This window comes from Lissotriton vulgaris, chromosome 11 (genome assembly GCF_964263255.1).
Source record: "Lissotriton vulgaris chromosome 11, aLisVul1.2, whole genome shotgun sequence".
NCBI classification, from domain to species: domain Eukaryota; kingdom Metazoa; phylum Chordata; class Amphibia; order Caudata; family Salamandridae; genus Lissotriton; species Lissotriton vulgaris.
This window is the reverse complement of record NC_141699.1, coordinates 162,202,085-162,226,889: the sequence shown is the minus strand read 5'-3', so window position 1 is coordinate 162,226,889 and position 24,805 is coordinate 162,202,085. Positions and strand designations below refer to the sequence as shown.

At 48.9% G+C, this 24,805-nt stretch overlaps 1 protein-coding gene and 1 pseudogene across 2 annotated transcripts in view; both read right to left on the bottom strand.

Moving 5' to 3' along the window:
- Positions 1-24,805, bottom strand: part of TCTN1 (tectonic family member 1) — a 297,848-nt gene that overhangs the window by 136,313 nt on the left and 136,730 nt on the right. The gene's annotated exons all lie outside the window — the stretch shown is intronic.
- Positions 13,205-14,324, bottom strand: LOC147679458 (U3 small nucleolar RNA-associated protein 18 homolog pseudogene; annotated as a pseudogene).

Below are 24,805 nucleotides of genomic sequence, written 5' to 3'. Positions count from 1 at the left end.
ACTGTCCTTCTGCAACAAATCCCAAGGAAGACCGCGAATGGTGCAGACCTTTGCTCACCATGCCTTATTTGTAATGACCAGAGGCACGAGGGCCGAGATCAGGCTCCCGACCTCATCCTCCATCCATGAACCAGGGGCAGGAGGTCACTTGGGCAGGTCCTTGACCAGCCGCCCTCGCCTACAATGTCCTGTGGGTCACAGGACCGCTGGTGTCTGCTCTACTCGAGGTCATGTTTTCTGGAATATTTCCATCTCATTACTACATAATGTGGCTAACGAGATTCTGCAAATGCAGCTGTTATTGTGAACAACTTGAAGAAACTGCTGAATGCAGTGGCTGCTGTAAAATGGGTGTTTTGCAACATTCACTTGGCGACAAGCAAACTCAACTATTGCAAAAGGTGCAGGCAAGAGCGGGTCACAGCAATGCGAACAAGGTGAAAGCAACGGCTGTGCTGAAATAGCACAGGAAGAAGAGGAAACTGCAAACAACACCTTCCAGTACAAGGAAATGACGTAGCACTCCTAGATCAGTCTATGAACTAGGCGCCACGACTGCTCTGTAGCTGCAGTGCCTTTGCCTTGTTTTTTTCCACAAAGCAAAATATTTCAGAAGATTGTTATCATATTGCCGGCACGAAAATTGTGTTTACATAAAACATGTTTACAAAGTGGGAAAGTAATAGAGAGAGCAAAGACATTTGTGCGTGGAGCCAAAAGTAAGTGGGGAGAGAGGTTAAGTTGCAGGGGGCATGAGTACTTCACCTTAAGGAAAAGAATTAACATTTACCATCATCCATCATTTATCTGGAGTTATAAAGAGTCGAGGATACACAAGATGGCAATGCGAATAGGTCTAACTAATAACTGGAAGTGCCTCCTAAGTAAGTGCCGAGTTTAGCCACCTAATAAGTCAAAATACATGCACTCTGTCACTTATTCTTGTACTCAAGCATACATTCATCCACCCACTAATTCACCCACTAGCCAACTGCAATAATTAGGACACACAAACTAACAAGTGTCTGGAAGATAAATTAAAAAAAGAAAAGTTGAAAAATGAAAACATGACACCACCTAAAGTTGGTAGGCCTTTTCTTACAATACACGAATAAAATTAAACATAGCAGCAGGTGGCAGTCTTGCAACGGTACTGTACATAATGTGTTGTTTCAAAGTTCCTACATATCTCTCACTTTTCGAAGCAGTGTTGGTCGTCTTGGAGAGAAGGCAACAATACATCTTGCACAATAGCATTCCTTGGCCGCTCAGTAAACATCACATTGGGCAACTATTTTCGAAAGCTGAAGAGTATAATGTATCACACAAAGTAACATACTACTTCTAAACATGCTGGATAGTTTTGAATGGTAAAACAACGATACACTATGGACAATACCATTCCATGAGGCCCCCCAATTTAGAAATAGTGACCACAGAGGATGCAGTACATGGCAGAGGAAACAAGGGGCAAGTAAGCGGCCCGGTAGGACTGTCTGGGGAGCTTCAGGATGCTCTTAAAGAAGAAAAAACAAGCATTTATAATGCAACGGTCTCGCCTTTGCAAAAGTTAGAGCTATTGGCATTGTAAATGACAAAATTATTTATGTGTTGCTTTTGAAAACAGATAAATAAATGGCATTGTCGGGGGCGCTAGGTAGCGCTTGATCGCGATGGCCGCACTGCTGTGAGGCTCCAGCCCGCCTGAGCTCTATATCATCCTCCAGACCATCCTGAGGCATATAATTGCTGATTCAAGGGCACCGATGGCATCGTGAAGGCGCACTGAACACGACGATACCAAACACGTCGTGATCGGCGACCTGAGCGCCGAGATATACCGACCCTGCACGGCCCGGAGAGGAAGGCCTTGACACCGGACCGCGCAGCTGCCAAAATCAACGCCGCGGCTTCGGGGCCTAAACGGGCCTGTAAGCACCACATCGCCGGAGCACTACTGACGGACGGATTGCCCTCTCTGGGGTGAGTTGCCCCAAAATAACGACTAAATTTAACGGACAGGAAAGCACAGGCTGCAAAGGGAGCAAACTTTCCCCCATCCCGCCGCAATTGTGAGGAGCGCTTCAACGCCCGCGATCTAGCGGACTGCCTCTCAAGACCGCTGCATGCCATACGCGAGCCCCGGCGCCACTCACAGGCCGCTCGCTCAAAGCACACGGACGTGCGACTACGAGCAGATCTGGGTTCCTTGAGGAAGGCCCGTTCCGGAAGACACTGGTAAACGCGTATCGCCCGGGGGCCTGGGTAGCTGCAGTTTAGATACCCCGAGGTAAACTATAGCTCATTACAGGTAACTGGGCCCATTCACCCCATCTGCCGCCATTCTCTCACCAATTCCCGGAGCGCACTGTGGAATTGAAGTTCCCGCTCCTGCACCCCCTCACAGCGCTACTGCGGTACGACCGGGACTACCTACCCTCTCAATCTCTGAAACACCTCCAATGCGGAAGAGGGGCTTGAGTGGATGGTGCACACTCAACCTCCCAAGCGCTGGTCAGGAACATACACCAAAAAAGACGGTGGACTGGGCCCTGTACTCTGCTGTTCGCCTGCCTGGTGATTTCGCGCCCCGGAAGCCTCTCATCTAGCCTACCCACTTCTATTCCTTCCACAATGGGGAAAAATGACCCTAGGCAGTCCAAACTGCCTTACAAAACTCGCAGAACTACTGACTCCCAGACGAGATTTGAGCAGGCGTCTGACGCTACTGTACCCCCTGGGGAGGAATGGAAGGCTATACTCCTGGGAATGAGACAAAGCCTCTCCAACATTGACGCTAAAATGGATGCGCTGACAACCAGAATGGATGCAGTAGTACACAAAGTAGACCAGCATGACACACGCCTAAAAGAAGCCGAAACCAGGGTATCTGATCTGGAAGACGCTTCTACCTCTGCTGAACGCCAACTCACCAAAATGGACAGGCCCCTGAAAGTCATTGCGGATAAAAATGAGGATTTGGAAGCCAGGTCTAAACGCAACAACGTCCGCATTTTAGGCCTGGCGGAATCGACAAATACAGGCAAAATGGAAGACTTCATTGAACAATTGATTGGAGACCTTTTTGGGAAAGAAGCGTTCTCCGTGCACCTAATAGTCGAGAGGGCACACCGCTCCCTTGCTGCTCGACCCCCACCAGGGGCTCCCCCCAGGCCTATCATTGCACGGTTTCTCAACTTTCGGGACCGAGATACCCTTCTACGTTTAGCCAGGGAGAAACAACAGGTGCAATCCGGCAACACCACCCTATCTTTCTATCCAGACTTTACCCCCAACGTTCAGGAAGCACGCCGTAAGTTCACAGGAGTGAAGAAAAAACTGCAATCTCTGGAGATTCCATATGCCATGCTCTACCCAGCGAAATTGAAGATTACACACCGCGGAAAACAAGTCTTCTTCACCTCACACCAGCAGGCAGAGGACTACCTCAAAAGGTACAACAAAGGCCCCTCCGGCTCGGCGGCATCAGGCAGACATTCCAGGTCCCCATCTCCTCTATCCCAGCAAGACTGATCTTGCTGGCCAAGGACTACCCTTCACAGACGTTTGCTGACTGCCCGACTTCGATGCCATGATCCATCCTAGTGATGTATAAGACTGTTTATATTCCCCACCTTTCTTTCTTTGTTGTACATTTCTCACCTCAAACTTATTAATGTGGCTCAGGTTTCATCTCCGTCCCACTGCCGCGTGCCTTACTTGAGCCTTGGCACTAGTGGGTGAAAGAAGGAGATGATAGGGCGGGTCGAGCACCCCTAGTGAATCTACTCCCCCCCTTCATATCAGGGCATTCCCCCTGTTTCCTAAATTGAACTACTGAGAGACTTTTGGTTCCCACTTCCCCTTCCCCTTTCGAGTGTTGGAATGGATTGTAATTATTTGGGGGGGTTCTACTTTCCCGGCAAGTTAGGGTCGCCGGTGTGGGTACGGGGTGGGGGGGATTGTAGTGTTCATTTACAATTTGCCGAAGATTGGAATATGTCTTTCTCATGCTTTATGTCTGAAATCAGGTCCCATAAGTATATGCTAGCTACAGCTTCCACGTGGGCATGCTCACAGTTACATATCATACCTTATGTTGTGAGGAATGAGGGTCGCTAATGCACGGCTGAATCTTAAAAATAATCTCCTGGAATGTTAGAGGCCTAAATGAACCCAGGAAGTGTAGGCAGATTCTCGGCTACCTTGATAGACACGGAGTTAATATAGCCCTTTTGCAGGAGTCACACCTCGCCCCTCGCACCAACACACACTTTGCGACCAGATTATTATTATTTTTATTATTAGGGAAGTTTATAAAGCGCCTGGTTACGCGCACCGGTGTGTCCCCGCGCTATGATAAGTGGAGTAAACAGTCCCAGCCGCCCTCATGGTCGCCTACCTCTCGTATTAGTGAGTTTTAAGTTTTTTCCTGAAAATGGACTCTGAAGGCTCCAAACGTAACTCCAAAGGTAGGGCATTCCATTGCTTGGCGGCCAGATATCTAAAAGACCTGCCCCCCATTCGGGCCTTCTTTATTTTTGGAACCTTCAGTAGCCCTGTGCGGGAGGAGCGTAGGTCCCGCATAGGCTTATAGCGAGTCACCAAATTCTGTAGCGGAGCAGGGGCTTTGCCGCTCAGGATACGGTGACACGTAGAGAGAGCCTTAAACTCCACCCTTCTTTTAACAGGGAGCCAGTGTAATGCCTGGAGCGCTGCTTTAGAGGGAGATCTCTTAGGGAGCCTCAGGACTAAGCGAGCGGCTGCATTTTGCAGCACCTGAAGGCGGCCTATGGCCTTTCCCGTGGCCCCCAGATACAGCAAGTTGCCGTAATCTAGGCGCGATGTGACTAGGGCATGCACCAGCGTTCGGCACGCTGTGATAGGTAGTAGGTCTAAGACCTTCCTTAAGGTTTTCAGGATACTGAAGCATACCCCTGCCACCCGGCCAATCTGGGGGCCAAAGGCCAGGTCAACGTCGAGCCACACTCCAAGATTCCTTGCTTCCTGACAGGGGACTGGGGTTTCTCCCAGGCAAGGAGGCCACCATGCCGACGACCAGACAGACGGCCCACCCCCCACCACGAGTACCTCGGTCTTGCTACCGTTTAGCTTCAAACAGTTGGCGGACATTCAGGTTGCCAGTTTATTGCATGCAAACTCTGAAAATGTCCGCCGCAAGACCAGGCATACGTGAGAGGGAGATGACCAACTGCGTGTCGTCGGCATAGGACACTAGGCGCAGACCATGACTTTCAACAATTGCCGCCAGCGGGGAGACGAAAGATTGAACAAGGTTGGGCTCAGGGACGAGCCCTGTGGCAAGCCATGGCCCAAACTTATCTCCCTGGAGTAGCAGTCTCCCAGACGGACTTGAAAACATCCGTTTGCCAGGAAGGACTGGATCCATCCAAGCGCAGCTCCTGATACCCCTCCTTCATTCAGACACTGTAGCAAGATGGGATGTGCTACAGTGTTGAATGCTGCGCTTAGGTCCAGGAGGATCAGGGCCATAGTCCGGCCCTCATCCACACCCTGTCGTAAAGCCTCTACTGCCTTAAGAAGTGCTGACTCCGTCGAATGGCGCGATCGGAAGCCAAACTGAGAATCGTGGAGCAGAGAGGCCTCTTCCACGAAATTCATCAGTTGAAGGTTCGCAATTTTCTCCGCAACCTTCGCCATAAATAGCAGGAGAGAGATGGGACGGAGATTTTCTACTTTTTCAAAACTGATATTGGGCTTTTTCTGCAAGGGGAGTACCACCGCCCGTTTCCAGGCAATAGGTACAGTCTGGGTCTCAAAAGAGGTGTCCAGTAGATGACGAATGTAGGGTTCTAGTACCGGCAGACTGCCCATCAGCCGTTTGGGTGTGGTGGGGTCCCTAGGAGAGCCTGACTTTATAGATCCACAGATTTGGATGAGTGCCTCAGTCGGCGGGGTAATGAATGTGGTCAGCCGTTGATCCTCCCCTCACCTCAGCTGTCGCCTTGAAATCAAGGCTTTCGCTAGCTTGGTTAGGGAAGGCAGAGTAGATCTTAGCTACCTTATTAGCGAAAAACTCTGCTATTCGATTGCAGCTATCCACCGAACAAAGTTCTTCAGGGACTGACATGGGCTTCCCTGCCGAGAGAGATTTATAGATTAAGAACAGTTCCTTTGTGGAATTTTCTGCTTCTTTAATCCTGGCGTCAAAATACGTTGTTTTAGCCTTCCTAATCAATCTGTGGTAGATGCGTCTGCTAGCTGCGTACTCTGCTTTGGCTTGAATGGTGAAGGCTATCCTCCACTGTCTCTCTGCGCGTTTGCATGTGACCTTAGCCGCTCGCACCTCCTCACTGTACCATGGTGCCGTTCTCTGGACACGGCCCCCGCTCTCGCCAAGCCGAGTGGGGCCACACGGTCCAAGGCCTCCGTGATACGCTGGTCGAAATTAGTGTTGACTTCCTCCACACCCTCCCCCCTTGGGTTACCCTCTGTAACGAGCGCCTGATTAAACTTAGTTTGGGAGAAGGCAGCCCATCTCCGCCTAGGATGTTTTAGTAGAGACTGCTCCAATGTCCTGGCTCCCTGAATATGAATCAGGAAGGGAACGAGATGATGGTCCGACCAGGGGATGGATACGGGGGTCAGAACCTCCACCTGTTCCCAATTGGCGAATATAGGTTCCAGCAAATGGCCCAGTTGATGAGTGGGGTCATTAACTTTCTGCTCAAGCTGAAGTGCTTTCATCGCTTGACAGAGGTCCCTGGCCGCCTTGTCCGCAGGGTCATCCAGATGGAGGTTGAGATCACCCAACACCATGAATTAGTCTGCGCGCAATGCGGCCTCTGTGATGCCTTCTACCAAGCTCTCGCCAAATCTCGCCGCCGTGCCAGATGGCCTATATATCAAGAGGCCCTTCACTGTGCAACCTCCATTAACCAGAATGGAGAAAGCACCTGCTTCACTATCCTCTATCATGGTCCGCTCCATCTGGCATTGTAGTCCCTGTTTAGCTACGATAGCTGTCCCTCCACCTCTTCTTAATAATCTATCTTGCCTTAGTAGGGTATAGCCTTTTAGAATGGCTTCAATGATCTCTGGCATGGAATCGGAGTCAAGCCATGTTTCCGTGAGGAAGACTAGATCCCATTGCTTCTCAGTAAGGAGGTCATGCATATCTAGTCTGTGCTTACGTAGGGATCGAACGTTAAGTAAGCCACAGACCAGATCCTGATACTCACTGATAGCCACGTTCCCCCGATTAAAAGCAAAATTACTGTGACTACAGCTCGTATTATCCTCGGCGTTCATGCCGTGCAGGCATGGCCCGCGGCACTGGCTGCAGAGGGATAATAAGTCATCTCTACTCCATCGTATATGTGTCATCGGAGAGGCAGGGGGCATGGCCCTAGCCCGCAGCCGGCCGCGAATGGGCGCAGACGGGCTTAACTTAGGCGCAACTTCTGCGCGCCTCCGTCGCGCCCGCTGCGCTCGTTGCTGCGCTGCCGATAGCACATCCGCCTTATATCCCCCCCAGCATCCCAACAACTAGAGCGCTGCAGGTAGCTGCCGGAAGTAGCTGGCTCGGACCTTCCACGCCCTCTGCTCGAACGGTGCTAGTCACCGGCGTCAGAACGAGGCGGGAAGGAGGGACGAGTCCAGCGCTTCTTCAAACCGTTGCTGCAAATGCCTGCCTGCCTTCAGTTAAAAAACTCAGCAGAACAGAGTGCAGATTGCCCCCAGATCAATGAGCAGCAGCGCGAGTATAATTGAGCAGCACACGGGTAGCGCACACGCTCTCGCTCACACAAATGCCCAGAGTTAGTTTAAAATGAGCTCACAAGCTCTCACAGCATAAAAGTTTTAAAATCACCAATGCGCCAGTGAGCGCGCCGCTAAAGCGGCAGGGACACTGCCACTGTCCACTTACCACCCGTGGGTCAAGGATCCAATGCCTTATATCCCCCCCAGCGTCCTAACAACTAGAGCGCTGCAGGTAGCTGCCGGAAGTAGCTGGCTCGGACCTTCCACGCCCTCTGCTCGAACGGTGCTAGTCACCAGCGTCAGAACGAGGCGGGAAGGAGGGAGGAGTCCAGCGCTTCTTCAAACCGTTTCTGCAACTGCCTGCCTGCCTTCAGGTAAAAACCTCAGCAGAACAGAGTGCAGATTGCCCCCAGATGGGCCGCTAGCCGCGTCTTTTCATCTGATTCAAGCTACTCAAGAGGGGTAACTGTGCTTATTAAACGAGGGGTTGCCTTCACTCTAGGTGGGATGGAAACCGATAGAGAGGGTAGGTATTGTTTCATTTGGGGGCGAATTCACACACATGACGTCCTATTTGCCAGTTTTTACGGCCCCAATGTAGATGATCCAGCTGCATTACTTACTTTATGGGGCAAAATCCAGACGCTAGGAATTACGCATGTTATCTGGGGTGGTGACTTCAACACCGCGCTTAGCCCAGGGACAGACAGATCAAGGCCACTACCCTCGCACTACACAAACTCTCAGCGCACATTAGGGGGCATTATTGAGGACGGCAACCTACTTGACACATGGAGACACTTCCACCCTACAGTTAGGGAAGGCACTCACTTCTCTACCCCACACTCTACCTGGGCTCGTCTGGACTACATCTTTGTCTCGGCTGGAGTCCCCCCCCTGGCTAACCCTAGCCACCCACTTGACACGTACATTTTCCGACCATTCCCAAGTTCTTCTGGAACTACGACTCCCCCTTGACTGCTCTCCATATCTGTCATGGCGGCTCAACCCAGTGCATCTTCGGGATTCGGCCTTCAAGGCCGAGATGGAACAAGACGTGAAAGAGTTTCTTGAACGTAACATCTCCTCAGTAGACAGCATCCTTACAGTTTGGGAGGCTTTTAAAGTTACGGTTAGGGGATGGTGCATAGTCAAGGGAGGGGGGAGTTTTGAAATCCATTCGCTCAGACCTGCATAAACTAGAAACTGAACTCCGAGATTTAGAGGATTCACGCAGAAGCTACCCAGCGGACCTTTCATTTAATGCCCGAATCCGCGACAAATTATCAGAATACATATTGCTTGCCGATAGGGAGTGTAAATTGTTAGGTCGCCCTCACATGGCCCGGGTTTATGGTGAAGGAGACAGGCTGGGGAAAGCAGTGGCAAACCCTATTAAACCCCCTAGATTTGCCAACTATGTGGTTGAGATACACGACTCCGAAAGAAATATACATAGAAACCTCTCTGATCAACTCCACACCTTTCGGGGCCATTACCAAACATTGTATTCTTCTCACAGAACGGAACCTCTTGACCGGTCTACATACTTTGAGGAGGTTGCACTGGCATGGTTGAGGAAAATCCAACAAAAATTCCTGCATCTGGAATTAGAACTTGATGAGATAACGGATGCTATTATGAGTATGAAATCGGGTAAGGCTCCCGGGTCTGATGGCCTTCCTATTGATTTTCATAAACTATTTGCCCACATTCTGGCTCCGATACTGAAACAAGTTTATTACGCAGCATTTGAAGAGGGCAGTCTTCCCTGTACTATGCGCGAAGCACTTATTACCTCCCTACTCAAACCAGGCAAGGATCCTACCCAATGCGACTCCTACCGCCCCCTTTCCCTACTCAACTGCGACACCAAGATTCTTGCTAAAGTGCTGGCCACTCGCCTTAACCTCCTTATGGAGAAACTAGTGCTGCCAGATCAGGCGGGCTGCGTGCCCAATCGTGCGACCTCCCACAATCTTCGCACTCTCCACGCTGTGCTGCAAGACATCAACCCTAAATGCGACGCAGTGGCAGTGTTTTTAGATGCTACAAAAGCTTTCGATTCTTTAGAATGGGATTACCTATTCGGCACACTGAAATACATGGGACTGCCTTTTAGTTTTATAGATTGGGTGAAACTGTTATATCACCAGCCCACGGCTACGGTGTTACTTAATGGCGCCAGGTCCGCCCAGTTTGTTGTCCAAAGAGGCACCCGTCAAGGATGCCCTTTATCTCCCATCCTCTTCGCGATAGCGATCGAGCCTCTTGCTTCCATGCTCCGACAAAAACACAATCCCCGCTCCCTCATATATCCATCCCGTCAATTACTTATTTCCCTCTATGCTGATGATATGACGCTCTACATAAAAAAAACCCGAGACAATTTGAATCCGGTGCTACGCGAAATTACTAAATTTGGAGGTTTAGCGGGGGTACAAATTAACTGGTCCAAGTCTGCCATTTTTCCACTCACAGACAACACGTCCCCGTTCCAACTCGACTACCCTCTCATGTGGGAACAGGACGAATTAAAATATCTAGGCATTCGAATCTCCAGAGACAAAGATGCGATGATGAGGGCCAATTATGGCACTGCGCTAGATAAAATTACTGACAATATCTTCAAGTGGCTACATCTCCCCCTATCTATGGCAGGTCGTATCGCGCATATCAAAACGGTCATTTTACCCAAACTACTTTATTTATTTGTTAATATCCCATATAACCCTGGCAGGTTTTTCTTTCGCTCCCTGAATTCCCAGATCATCAGGCTGATTTGGGGTGGGAAACAAGCAAGACTCAGCCTTACTACACTCATGCTGCCTTTCATCAGGGAGGATTTGAGGTACCCATCTTTGAAAAATACTACACCTGCGCCCAGGCGCATTTCGCCGCCTACTGGTTTCATCCTCCTCCTTATATGGCACACTCGGCTGTCGAAGATGGGTACATGGCCCCCATAGTCCATTCAGGCTACATTCACACCTCGGTGCGATCGAGAGAAGGTGACCCCTCCACTGTAGACTGCACTGTACAGGCCTGGACCCGCAATGCGCGCACTCTGGACTGCTCATTTTATTATTCACCCCACCTTCCTTTGACTGACGACCCACGATGGCAGGTTACCTGCGAAGTCCTCTGCCATAACCTGCTCAAGAAGCTGGGACTTCGGACCTGGGGAGATTTATATACGCAGGGGACCTTCCGCACTTCGGAACACTTTTTTGGGGAGACGTCCCCTTCTGTTATGGATACCTTTCTATACACCAGACTGCGACAAAATGTTTGTGCCCTAACCCCTACGTTTCCTACTGAACCTGATATCTTCGCACCACTCCATACCATAGCTCAGTCAGAGGCCCCGCGGCATGTTGTCTCTATGCTATACAAACATGTACAGGCTGCGCCCACCTCCACACATCTCAGGGCCGAAAGGAATGGGATAATGATCTGACTGAACTACTTACTGATGAACAGTGGGATAACTGTTGTATGCACACAAGCGCCGTTACCGGCAACAATAGATTACGGCTCATCCTTTGCCATACCCCTGTCAGGCTACATAGATTTCGCCTACACGAAACGGCTTCCTGCGAACGCTGTGGCGCAGCCGACGCCGACTTCTTTCACCTGGCCTGGTCCTGCCCCCAAGTCGCCAATTACTGGGAACAGGTCTTTAACGGCCTTGCTGACATGCTGGGGACAGCGATGCCACCTTGCCCTCGCCAGGCGCTTCTTGGCCTTACACAATCCGTGGATACTGTTCACAGGAAATTCCTAGTCCTCACTCTGTTACTTGCCAAACGCTTAGTCGCCTGTAGATGGGGGCGGGGGAGAGCTCCCAAGTTTAAGTACTGGCTTAGCTTCATGACAATGTGGCAGGAAGGACTGCATGACTATGCAGAACTCCTGCCCTTACGATCGCGTCCAAAGGACATCTGGTCACCATTCACAGCATACCTGCTCCGTCAGAGGGAGGAGGAGGCTGAAGGGGTGGATGGAGGGGAGAATGCCTAGAGAATGTGCGCTGTGAATTTTTTGTAATGTATGTTTTAATACTGTATCCCAATGCTCTGTGCGATTTGCTTTATCATTGTTTACCTGGGCCTTTGACGCTACCGAATACTTTTGCCGTTGCCTACTGGTGATCCCCCTCAGACAATGCTATTGAATGTTTAAGCCCACTGGACTGTGCTATCACTATGTGATACAAAAATTGATCGTGCTGTCCTCACTGGACGGAGTATTTCGGACTATTCCATATTTAACCACTTCGGATGTTTTTCCAATCAGCACTCCGATAGGGATTATTTTTCTGTGGGTGGGAGTTGGGATTGTTTCTAATGTGAACTTCATGATAATTATATTCTGAAGTATTCTGCTTGCATGGGAAGATGCCGCTATTATGCCATGTCATATGCTATATACAAGCTCGCTTTCATTGCATTGATGTACCATGCTATTCAATACAATAAAGGTTTTTGAAATAAATTTAAAAAAAATGGCATTGTCATTTACAATGCCAATAGCTTAATCTCTCGCAAATGCCAGACCTACTATTGCATTTGCACCCACCACACACACACACACAGAGCCACACACACACTTACACAGAGCCACACACACAGAGCCACACACACACACACACACACATAGAGCCACACACACACACAGAGCCACACACACACACACACAGAGCCACACACACGTGAAGCAGGAGCCCCGAACAGCACGAGGCAAGAGTCCACACGGCAGCGCTTAGACACCTGCACTCTTCCCCCAGGAGCCCTGTGTGCCCGGCCCTTATGCCTCCCGTGTGGAGGGAGTGGCCCTGCGCCCTAGGCCAGGCCTGGGAAGGACCCAGTCCCGAGCTACCCTAGCTGCTTGTACCTGCCCACCGTGAGGGTGCGGCGGTTCGGCACTCGCTGCTGACATCTGCGGTCAGCTTGTCACACTTCAGGATCCATGCGGTGCCAACTGCCAGCCCTCATCCTTCCGGGGTGTGTATCTTGAGTACCATCGCTCTGGGCCATAGGATGCTGGTGGTCAGGGTAGATGTGCACTGACACAACTTTGTGCAGTGGTGAGCACTTGATGCTGGTGGTCAGGGCTGAGGTGCACTGAGAGCTATGTGTAGTTGTGAGCATAGGACAGGGCTGAGGTGAAGTGACAGAGCTGTGTACAGTGGTGAGCACATGATGCTGGTGGTCAGGGTAGATCTGCACTGACAGAGCTATGTGCAGTGGTGAGCACAGGGCTGATGTGCACTGACGGAGCTGTGTGCAGTGGTGAGCACTGGTCAGGGCTGAGGTGCACTGACGGAGCTGTGTGCAGTGGTGAGCATAGGGCTGATATGCACTGACGAAGCTCCCCTACACGGGCACAGGCCGCTTCAGTACCGAGAGCAGTGGGGAGGTGGGGTAGTGGGGAGGGGGAAAGGCAGACTTACATGTTAGATGAGGCCTCCTGGACGGCGGCGGCTGCCCACATCCCACACATACATGCCAACCTCGTCGTTGCTGCTGTAGATCTGGGCACTGTCAGTGGTGAATACAGCGCCTGTAGCTCTGCCGTTCACTTTCACGTTGCCTACGAGCTCCTTAGTGCGCATGGAGAGTAGGTGCTGGTAGCCGGAGACCCCGTGCAGCAACAGAAAGGTTCCGTCCGGGGAGATCTCGAAGGCCAGCAACCAGCGCTCAGACAGGCCGCGGGGATGGACGGAGCTCAGCCCGCCACCCATCATGTCGTACAAGTACAGGCTGCGGCTGCGCTCGCTGGTGGCCAGCACTTGCCGCCCATCGGGGATTAACCGCACCCAGTGCACGAGAAATCCCTCCAAGTGCAAGCTCTGGATCAGGAAGCCGGCGCCTCCATCCACCTGGAAGAGCCCAATACTGCGGTCCAGGCCAGCCGCCAGCAGCACGGCTGCCGTTGGGTGGAAGTGCAAGCTGCTGAGCCGCACCTCGGAGGGTCGCGCATGGTTAGCGGGCGGACACCTTTTGATGTGCAGTGTGCCGGGAGGCAGGGTGTGGGAAGCCTGGGGTAGTTTTCCAGTGCCCTGTTCCAAGCTATCTTCCTCGGGGTCCTCTGCTGGGCCACACTCAGCCCAGACCGGGGTGCCGCCCATGGCTCTGCGGAAAGCAGTGCATAGGCGGTTTTGGCAGTGTCTGCTCCACAGAGCTCCGTGCCAGCTCCCAGCGGAAGCGGTGCCGGAGATCCACCGGAGCAGAGTCAGCCTTGTTCTCTTCCTGCCATGGAGGTTGCTTGTTGAGTTTCCGTCGCAGGGAAGCATCCTCTGCGCCAGACTCGTCACTCCCCAGGCCCTTATCCTTGCTCCCAAGAACCAACGCCTCTGCCGGCCGGTCCCCGCGAAGGGCTTCCAATAACTCATCCGGGTCTCCAAACACAGCCTGCTCCAAGCAGCGCTCGGCGGCACCGAGGGGGCTGGGATCCCGTCTGATTTTCCCCCGGCGAAGTTCCTGAGGACCATCCGCCAGTTCTTCGGAATCAGCCGGGCAACTTTTACGCTTCTTAACGCCTCCGGTGTCGCCCATTTTCAGATTGACACACATGCGTGCGACTTGAAGTAATGATGCGCCGTCTGATGACGTTAATTACGCGATGACGGCGAACGCAGGGCTCTACCCAGCCAATAGGCTGAAGAAAAGAAAAAAAAAGCGCCGTCCTTTTCAGACTGGGGGGCGTGTTTTTGAGAATGTAGAAAGAAAGTCAAAAACACGCCCCCCAATCCGAAAAGGACGGGGCTTAGATCCAAAGAAGAACGTCACTGGGACCTCTTCTCCAATGGCTGGCCACCGTTTAGGAGGTCAGCCAATGGAGAAGAGGGGTGGGGCTTAACCTCGCTATTCAAAGTCAGCGAGACTGCGCATGTGCGCAGGCTACGCTAGCCGAGACCTAAAAAAGGACAAGAAAGTAATGAAACGAGAACTATAGAAGGAAAAAGTGGGAAACTGAGGTATTGGCCACAAGCAGAAACAAATTTTCAGGCGAACTTGCACTTTTTAAAAAAAAATTCCCGGAGTTTTATATAGTGCGTACTTGACCCAAAGGTTTCAGGTGTAAGAATGCTTTACATGAGCACCAGTTGCATTTCACAAGGACACATTCATTTTTATTAGGCAGGAGAGATTAAGTGATTTGCCCAGAATCACAGGATGTTGAGCGTCCCTACTGAGACTTGAACCTGGTTCCCCAGCATAGAGGTCAGCAGCTCTAGCTGCAAGGCCACATCCTCTCCCCGTTATTTGGGAAAATGTTGTTACACGCAATGTAATAGAGAAAATGTCAGGTATGAGCTAACACTTTGTACTATGCAGTATGTTTTTCTGGGGGGAAGCAGAATGTGAATGCCACTCCAACGAGAAAGGACTGACCCAAAGACCTTCTACCTTTTAATGTAAAGTTTTTTGTTTATTAATGTAATTTTTATTATTATCCTGGCTTCTTTGGAGAGTCTGGCAGGTATAGCTGAGGCAGACACATGGCAGACAACTATATGTGCCAGTCCCTCTTAAGAGAGTCCAGCAAGGCGTATCACAGTGCAAACCTTAGAATCGAAGAGTTTGTTACAGTTAGTATTTAGCATCAACATACTTACTTACAAAAGTAAGCTGCAATATTCCATGTAAAAAAACTGCCTGTCTACAAGACCTACAAAAGGGTACTAACAATGCAATGCACCCTTTAAGGGCTGAACTATAGGAATTAAGGGATGATTGTCAAAAGAAATAAGCCAGGCTTACTGCCTTTGTTGTAATTGTTCATAATAAACAGATCAGACCTCTGACATCTTATCTAATGTTTCCTAATGAAACAATCAGGCTCATGCCAGTTGATACTGGTTCCTCATCATAACTAACTTAAGCCTACTATATTGAGCACAAACGTTCCTACAAGATATCCTTCAAGTATGAAAGCATAAAATTAGAAGTAGGTGCAAAATTAGAGTTGGAAGAACAATATACAACACATCCTGAAAGTGCCCAACATTAACTGGCACAAGACAAAGCTTCAACACCTAAAGTTTTGTCAGATAGGCTGGGCCACAGGAATTATGCAGCAGGGGAGAACTAAGTTATATGGCAGGGTATACTAAAGTTTTCAGTAAAAAAAGCTAATTACGGGGCATAACGTAGTACATTCTTTTGATGATATTCCTTCATTATTTGGTCTATATTTACACTTGTTAACACTGTCTGGGCATAGGTTTCACCTACTTAGTACCAGTTTAACACCCAAATAGAGGGCAATACCAACAGAAAGTTTACCAGCCAACATTTGTGATGGGTCGTATACAGCGCTTCAACAAATTTTTTCTACATTTTTTGTGACTTTTGATCTGTTTGAATCTGCAGATTATGAGCAGATGATAGATTATGTGGCAAATTCAGGAAAACCATAATTATGAGTGGAATACAGCGACCATAAAATCACATAATTCCAGTGGCCCTTCAGATAGGTACCCAATACCTGACCCTTTGTCTAATATAGTAATCTATCAGAACTTATTTAACGGTCTACATTCTTTAATTCAGTGTAATTACAATCGACCCTTGTAGGCATCTTTGCTTTAACATGTGCTTTTCACGATAAAAAAGGTCAGGCATACTGTCTTTTGTCTTTATCACAAATATTCATCAGAAACCGATCAGTCCTATTGCATCTGACATAACTTTCCTAAATGAACCAATGTAGCCTATAACGGTTATGATTGGCATACCATCGTCAACTCAGGCCTACTAAATTGAGCATAAAGCCTTCCATCAGGCAGCCATCAAGCAAACAGTCCGAAAAACTATAAATACACGTACAATTACTCTTTAGCAAAATAATATACAAGCATTCTTAACAAGGATTATCACAGTACTCTATCATAAGGGTTTGTCTGAGGAGGTAAACAAAACTAAAACTCTTTCTTACAAAATACATTTGTGAGATTCCAAGTAACAAAATACCAGTCTCCAGCATTCACACACTGTAACACACTTAGCACCCACGTGCTTTAATAAATGAATTTCACGATAAGTGAGTCAGGCCTACACACTTTGTTGTAACATTTCATAATAAACAAGCAAGATCTATGATATGTGACATATGTTTTCAAATTATCCAATCAAGCCTACTGAAAACTGTATTGTACATTAACTAGTACCCATCAGGCAAACAGACATAAAATTACAAAATGTACACAAATTACAGTTGGCAAAACATTATCCAATCCCTTTGACAGGGCCTAACTAGGACTAACACATTGCAAATTTTTCGAAATCAGTGTCATTGGAGGTAACCAACACCAAAAATTGTAACCTGTCAGATTCCCTGTAACAAAATATCTGCCTACAGCCGTTAACAGACTGTAGTGACAAGCCACACTTAAAGGCCTTGGCTTTAAGAAATGCTCTTCACGATAAATTGGTCAGGCTTACTGCCTTTGTCGTGACTTTTCAAAATAAACATATCAAACCTATGGCCTCGTAGCCCCGCCCAGGACATACTTGTGCCTGGTCCTCTGACCATGCAATGCCCTCGCTCTAGTCCGTCCAAGGCTCCTGCCTCGCTCCACCTGCTGATATCTCCTGCTGCTTTCGTTCTTTCAAGTTTCGGTATTTCCACTCTTTTGTTACTGCCTTTCCTGCCTCACTTTGCTTGTCGCTGCTTTGTTTCCATTTACTACTTTCGCTCATTTCTGCTTTTTCTCTATTTGCTAGTTCAGTCATTAGGCCTGTTTTCTATTTGCCACTTTTGGACACTTTTGCTTGTGTTTCATCTGCCACTTTCACTCATTTCTATTTGCAGCTTTCGATCATTTCTGCTTTATTTTACTTTTGCAAATTTCTTGTTTTGTATGTCACTCTTACTCATTTCTCCTTTGTTGGGTCCGCCTTCTTTGGCCTTTTCCCGCTCTTTTCCTCCCTCTTCCACCTCGCACACTTTTTACCTCGTTTGCCACCTCCCACACGCTCCAGCTTCTCCTGCCTCATCCAGCCCCGCACCTCCTGCCCTCCTTTCCTCCCAGGACCTACTTACTGGCAGAAGCACCCGAGGCATGTCCTGCCCGCTCCCAGTGGCAGAAAACATAGTCCACTCCCACCACTGCAACCCCACTGTGCTCTTAACCATAGTCGCTGCTCGCCATGCCTCTGCCACGATGCACAATACAACACAGGAAGGGCATTCTCCTGCATCACCTGCACGCTTTCATACAACACTCATCACCCCCACACCAACAACCTCCAACTCCCAAACATCTCACACTCAGACCCAACAGTCATAGACCTCACAACACTCCCCACTCCTCAACGTCCGCCAAACATGCCAGAGAGCAGGGACTACTGAACGAAAATGCACTAGACCAGCTGTTCCTCACGACGATCTGTCGGAGTCCCACATCCACACTACACATCACCACAATCATCTCTACCAGCTATAAGATCGCCAGGCAGGCCAGACTACACATGCCTGATGGTGGCATTACCATCGATTTCGAGGTCTCCATCCAATGCACCACCTTATTTGACACATCCGCCAGCAACATGGACCACCTAACATTCAACCTTCACATTACAGCCAACTTTACCCTGAGTGACATCGTCACCTACAGACCACCAGGACCAACTTCACCAACACCCTTGCAGACCTCGTCACTCCCCTCACCCTCGATTAATGCCTTCATCCTCCTCAGAGACTAGAATTTCCAGCTGGAAGACTGCACTGACCCAAACATGACCGCAATACTCAATGTCCTAGGAAACCTTAGCCTTATCCAAGATGTGAAAGGTCCCACACACTTTGCTGGACACCTCTTGGACCCTATCTTCACCATCTTTAAACACTCAGTCAATAAACTCATGGCAATCACCTGGACCAACAGTGCACTTGTCAAATTCACCATCCCTGTCACACTTTTGTATTTAATTTATTTGTATTTAATTTATTTATAAAGCGCTAACAATCATCCTAGGTAGGATATCACGGCGCTGAGGTTTGGTGCTGAGGGGTACGGTGACCGCATTGATTACTGATTATTCTGGTTTAGGGAAGAGTAGTGTCTTTAATTGTTTCCTAAATGATAAGAGACATTCTGTCAGTCTGAGATTGGGAGGTAGATCATTCCACTTGGTTGCAGCTAGATGAGAGAAAGCCCGCTCTCCCATCCTGACAGTCTTCACGTGGGTAGTGTTTGCTCTTCCTGAAGTTCTGGATCGAAGGTTCCTCGATGGTCTATGGAATTTGACTTTATTGTGTAGAATGGTAGGGCCTGTATTGTAAAGTACCTTGTGTGTGATACACAGTAATTTGAAGTTGGCTCTTTGTCGCATTGGGAGCCAATGTAGTTCTCGCATGCAACTTTTGGCCGAATCATATCTCTTCTTATTGCATACAGCCTTTGCCGCTGCATTTTGCACTATCTGCAGTTTAGAGAAAAGATAGTCTGCCATTCCAACAAACAGAGAGTTGCCGTAGTCCAGTCTGCTCATCAGCAGCGACTGGACAAGGGTCTTCCTACACTCAGTCGGAATCCAGGGGAAGACTCGTCTGAGCATTTTCAATAATGCAAAGCCTCTGCCACAGACAGTGGAGACATGTGATTTCATGGACAGAGCACTGTCCAGTACCACACCCAAGTTTTTCGCTTTTATGGTAGGATTTGGGGGCAAGCCCAGGTTACTTGGCCACCAGCTGTTGTCCCAGAGCTGGGGATTTTTGCCAAACAGGAGGATTTCTGACTTGTCTGCATTTAATCTCAGACAGTGCTCTTGCATCCAATTGGCCAGCTCAGTCAGGCATTTTAGTAGTCGAGTTTTAGGATCATCTTTCTCATCACTTCAACTCAGAACCACCAGCACACCAGCCCACCAAGACTGGAGTATCATCCCAGAGGAAGAGTGGACAGTCAAACTCAAGGAAAACGATCTCAAACACAGCAGAAGCCTTCCCAGCGCCATTTTAAACTTCAACAACTGGATCACCATCTGTGCTGACCTTTTAGCTCCCCTCACGACCAACAAAGTTACAAAATCCAGGCCACAAGCCAGATGGTAATCTAAGAAACTCAGGATGAAAAAGTGCCACTGAAAACAGCTGCAATACAAAAGAAGAATGAGCGAGGACAATGTGGACAAGAAAATCTTGAACTGAGCATCTTCATGACACTAAAGTTTTTTTTTTTTGTCAGTTTTATATAGCGCAAACTAGTCCCGAAGGTATCAGGTATCAGAGCCCTTTACATGAGCACCAGTTTTGTTACTCAAGGACACATTCATTTTGTTAGGCATGGGGAGATTAAGTGATTTGCCCAGAATCACAGGCTGTTGAGCGTTGTTGCCAAGACTCAACCCAGTTCCCCAGCTTCGAGGTTGATCGTCTCTAGCCGTAAGGCTATATCCTCTCTCCTAATGTTCAGTGCTTACTGGCTGCAACAACACCAGCACCACCAGCTGCATGTATATCTTCACCATTGTAAAAGATTTCACATCCCCAGCAGCCTGAGATTCCTGACCTTGTGACATTCTCCAGGCGCCAGCCTGGATCCGGAAACCTTTGTAACAGTTCCCTCCAATGTTGACAGGTGGTGGCATGCCGCTCTGCGTCGGATAAGTACCACACCGGATGCAACTGTATATATATATGAGTCACCTCCACGCACTGATATCAGTTTCTTTCTGATTTCCATCACTAGAAACAGAAGCAGAGACACTGAAATCAGATCATGGTAGTATGTACACTTGGAATGTTACTAATGGACCAGTCCAAGCCATAGAACGGGGAGGAGGGTGGGTCGGTGAGGAATCTGTGGTTAGATGAGTCTCTACCAAAAAGGGCGCTACAGAAGGAAAGCAACTTGTTCTTCTGATAGACTTCTAGCTGCAGATTCCTCAACTTCCGAATATATAACAAAGCAGTACCGTCCCAGGTGGTGAGTCTGCGAATGAGTCAGACCAGGAAATCTTGCTGAACAGATCAGGCAAAGTACCAATCCAACCAGACCTGGCTGTCCAGGTGTTAGTGCTTCTTGAATGTAAGGAGGGACGCCCACATAGCAGCCTGGCAAATGTTTAGAAATGGCATACCACACACAAGCGCAGTGGTAGCAGCCTTTGCTCTGGTGGAATGTGCATGCAAGCCTTCTTGGGCATGCTTCTTGGCCAGTCCAAAACAGATCTTAATGCATAACACAATCCATTTAGAGATGGTTTTCTTCTGCACTGCTTTGCCCTTTTTGGCTCCAGAGAAATTATGAAAGCTGGTTGTACAGTCGGTGAGCCCCAGTCCATTCTATATAGAAACTAAGTCCTCTCAGAGTCCAGGCGATGGAGTCGCTGTTCTTACTAGGAAGGGTGAGGTCGAGCATAGAAAGCCCACAAGGTAATCAATTGTCCTAAGGAAAGGTTGTGACTACCTTCTGCAGGAATGCTTTTGTTCAGAGCACCAGTTTGTAAGGATAGAATGAAGTGTATGGCTTTTGCACACACAGATCCTGAAGTTCCAGAAGAAACATCAAACATCTCCCTGAGCCATGCAGAAACAGCCATTTTGATAGGAAGATCAAAGGGTATAAACTGTTGACATTCAGTCTCCACGCATGGAGGTGAGGTTGACAAGTGGAGCAAGGGGAGCCTTCAGTGCCTAGCGGATTGCTTGCAACTTTAACGAGTTGATGTGAAGTGTAGCCTCCGCTGAAGACCAGAGTCCTATTATCTCCACTTCTACAAGGTGGAATCCCCAATCCAGCAACCATGCATCCATCACAACAGTTAACTCTTGGTGAAGAAGGGACAGAGATCTGCTCACGCCCAGCTGCAGTAAAGCTGCCACCACTACAGGTCGTTTACAGTCTCCTTTGACACCTCAAAGGCCTCTGATCGGTCCTCTTCGTGCTGAGATTACTGGGACTTAAGATCCCACTGCAAAGCCAACATCCGTAAACCAGCGTAGTTCACATGCGGGATGCAGGAGGCCAAGACGCCTCAGAGCTAATTGATACCCATTCAAAGGTTCAAACATTGTGATCATAGCCTAAATATCCTGAACTCAATACGGTGGAAGGGAGGCTCAGTAAACTACTGTTACTAATATGGCTCCAAAGAAGGGGAAGCATTGTGAGGGAGTCAGGTGAGACGTCAGTACATTGATGGAGAACCCTAATGATGCCAACAGTTTGACCGCTGTCTGGAAGTGGATGGCGACTGTTAGAGTTGAGCCTGCCTTCAGCAATCAATTGTTGAGGCATGGAAAGAATGCATTCCCAAACTCCAGAGATGAACCTTGACCACCATTACCATTTTAGTGAACACCCGAGGTGCACTGGTAAGGCTAAATAGGAGCACAGAAAACTGAAAGTGGTCCAGGCCTACTTAACACCACTTGTAATGTAGGTGGGACTGCAGGATGGAATGTGAAAATTGGCATCCTGCAAATTCAGTGTTACTACCCAGACCTATGGATCCTGGGCCTGGGTGAGCATTTTGAACTTGTCCTTCCACAGGTAGCAGTTCAGAGGGTGAAGCTCGAGGATGCGACTTAGGTCTCCATCCTTTTTCAGCACCAGGAAATGGCAGTCCAGTCTTAATCTCTGATGCTGGCAACTTCTCTATTGCTCCCTTGGCCAAAAAGCTTGAACTTCTCCACGAAGTATGGACAAGTGATCTTCTGGAAGGTGTTGTGGTACGCGAGGGATGTCCGGGATTAGTGCAGAAAAGGTAAGGTGTAGCCATTTAGCCCGATGTGGAGCACTCACTGATCAGACGCAATGCTCCTCCAGCCAGGAAGGTGAAGGGTGATGTGACCTATCGTCTGAGAGTGAGCTGCTAAGGACAAATAAAGTGGTTTTGAAGCTGCTGCAGAGAGAGAGGCTGGGGTTTGAGTAACTTGTTGCCCCTGGGGGGCCAGAATATGCTGGCCTGATCCCAAGCCTTAACCTTGAAAGGACGGGGAGACCAGTGGTTGGTGAGGAGAGTATTGGCTCTGCACCTGCTTGTAGCCTCTACTGAAGCTTCGAAAGGGGCACTGCTGCAGGGGGAACTGCTGAACCAGCAGGACAAAGTCAAGGAGCGGGCAGTGGCCTTGCTCTCTCTAAATCTTTCAAGGGGTAAGTCCACCTTCGCTCCCAACAGACAACAGCCATCTAAAGGCATGTCCATGAGGGACTGCTGGAAATCCAAGGAGAAGCCTGTGGAGTGAATTCAGGCATAGCAACTAAGCACCACCCTGGTACCAACTGCTTACCTAGACAATCTGCAGTGCCCAGACTGGATCAAACTGAGCATTTTGCTGCGTACTGTCCATCCAAAACAAGCCCCTACAGTTCCTCTGGGACAGCTAATAACATCTCTGCTAATACCTACCCAGGAGGTATATTGTGTTCACAGAGGATAGGCAGGAGAAGGAACACATTTGTTTAGAGACTGTCTCCATACTGTCTGGCAGAGTGGTGTGGAAAGAATTGGGGTCAAGGCAGCTGTAGGTGGCTTCTTTACCAAGCTCTCTGAAGTAGGGTGATGCAGAACCAATGGGTCTAAACCACCTTGCCACTTGCCTATTGACTGAGGGGCAAGTTCCTGGTTTTCTCTGGTGCCCACCAAAATATCGATTTGGGCTTCATTTCAGAGAAGTAGAGGATTGCTTTGGGTTCAGCACCTCTATTAGTACATTGGTTCTGACCTTTTGGGTATTTAGAGTAAGGTCAAGAACTTCTGCTGTTCTCAGAATAACTGTTGAGAAGGATGCGGACTCTTCAGTAGCTATAGATTAGTTTGGGGGAGGGAGGCCAATTTTCAGCAATGTGTCCAGACCACTGGCATCCTAGAGATCAATCATCAAAGAGATTGCTATGATCATATTGTTCTTCATCGCGCTGTATCATATCGAGGCATAGTCAGGCTGATAAAGCTATCTGCTCCATTTTCGGCATAAGTGATGTCGGTATCGGCGGCCAAACATAAGCCAGAGGCATCATTTGTGGCACCGAGATTGACACCGATGGTGGAATAGTGGGCAGTGATGGGGTCGGCACGGTGGGGCCAAAGCTGAGGAGAACTTTGGCCTCTGTGCGAGGTTGAGAGGAACAGGTGGCTTTGAGGAAGGATCCGCTGAAGGTGAACCGACTTGAGGTGCCTTTGGATCCATGGACCCTGAAGGCACTACAGAGGGGTCCAGTGAGGCACTGAAAATGTTATTCATGCCAAGTTATGTTTCTTGTGGGACTTTCCAGTCATGTTTGAAGATGACGCATCATGGACAGATTTTGTGGGTGTCTGTAGCTGACATGTAATGGTTACAGAAATGGCAAGGTTTAAAGCCTGTAGCCTTAGGAGACATGGTCTGCACACTTGCCCAAAAATGTTTTTGCGGGAAATATTATCTGTCAGAAGTGAGAGGATCCTAGAAGCTCCAGATCCATGCCAGTATGCATGGAAAGAAAGAAACTGACGTCAGCACGCAAAGGTAGTATATATATAAGGGTACCGTCATAACATTTGGCGTGGGATGGGTCCAAAGTGGAGCGGCATGATGTCACTTGTTGACACACAAGGGAACTGCTATGAAAGTTTCCAGATTCAGTCCGGTGCCTGGGGAAATTCGCGAGGTCAGGACTCTGCGGTTAGAAGTCTCTATCAGAAACAGCCCTCATCACCGCCACAGATGACATTTGTATGATCCTCGGCAGAGGAGACACAGCAGCTCTCATCCACCTGGACTTCTCCACAGCATTCAATACAGTATCTAAATCATCCACACCCGATGTTGCATGAGATTGGAATCCAAAGACCTGCTCTCCCTTGGATATGCTCCTGACGGGATGACCACAGTCTGCTCCCTACCGCTCAGGCAACCGGAAGCTCATCAGTGAAGTACTGCAAAGATCCTCCACTCAGCTCAACCCTCTTTAACGCATACACGATTCTGCTTGCTAGCATCATCTGCTCCCGCAACTTTGACGTCCTCGCCTATGCTAACAATACTCAGTTTATACTCTCCGTTTTGGAAAAGACTCACAATACGCAGACCAGGTTTGGTTTGTAATGTTGGTTGG